We start from the raw sequence: 1,100 nt of genomic DNA, 5'->3' as shown, positions 1-1,100 counted from the left end.
TATAAAAATATTTTTAATCAAGTATTTTAATATTATTTTCAGTAAAAATATTTTTAAGAAGAGTATAAAATTAAAAATAATATTCTTTTGTTTTCAATTTTTTTTTATTTTACATCTTGTGATCCTTCATCTTTTCTTTTGTATCTTATATATGCATCAAAACTAAAGTCTCACTTACTTACTGTAAAAACTATAAAGCAAGTCCCCTCTAATTCTTTTTTTTACTCTTGATTCTTCTAGTGGTTCTTTTAATTTGAATAGCTCTCTTTCCTTTTCTTCTATCAGTTTTTTTACTTTTTTATTTTTTCTCTTCTATTTAAAAATAAAAGATATCTTTCAAATTTTTTTATTGAGTTTTAATTTTTTTTATATTCAACTATTTATTTTTTAAATTTTAAGCTCCTTTTCATCTTTTATCTTCCTATTTTCAATGTCAAAATTTTTCTTGTGAAGATGTATCTTTTTATCTTCCTATTTAACTTTTTTACAGGGTCATTTTTTTATGTTTCTTCTCTAATTCAAAATCCCAATAAAATAAAAGAATATTAAAAAAAACAATGAATTTGACAATAATTAACAAGAAGTATGAAGACTTCTTTGTATTTATATTCAATATGAAGACTCGTGACTATTATTATTTACTATAATTTCTTCTTTTTCAATCGTACTCATATTTTCAAAATCATTTTTAATTGTGCTTTCATTTTTAAAATAAGATTCAACTGTATTTTTATTTTGTTTGTTTCATTTGTTTTGTATTTATACTTCACTAGCNACAGAAAGCTGTCATTACTTTTTATGTTAGATTATTACTATATAAGTTAAGTTTTAAGTTTGTTTTATTATACACATTAATTAAATTATACTTTATTATTTCATATTGTATGTTTTGAAATTATGCGATTATACTGTAACGATGACATTAGTTTTTATAATCTAATATGAATCTTCTTATTATTTTGTTTGTCATTTAAATACTCTCTCTCTCATTCTTTCTCTCTCTCTTTCTCTCTCTTAAACAAACTCAATTTTATTATTGAATTATTTTTTTAAGTTTGAATATTTTAACTTTTTCATAATAATATTTTTTAAATTATCTA

At 20.0% G+C, this 1,100-nt stretch overlaps 1 protein-coding gene across 1 annotated transcript in view; it reads left to right on the top strand.

Moving 5' to 3' along the window:
• The window catches only part of LOC110266157, a 4,794-nt gene that overhangs the window by 450 nt on the left and 3,244 nt on the right, over positions 1-1,100 (top strand). The window lies entirely within an intron of this gene.

Source organism: Arachis ipaensis, chromosome B01 (genome assembly GCF_000816755.2).
Source record: "Arachis ipaensis cultivar K30076 chromosome B01, Araip1.1, whole genome shotgun sequence".
In the NCBI taxonomy this organism is placed as follows: domain Eukaryota; kingdom Viridiplantae; phylum Streptophyta; class Magnoliopsida; order Fabales; family Fabaceae; genus Arachis; species Arachis ipaensis.
The sequence above is the reverse complement of the archived record's forward strand: the minus strand, read 5'-3'. Positions and strand labels throughout refer to the sequence as shown.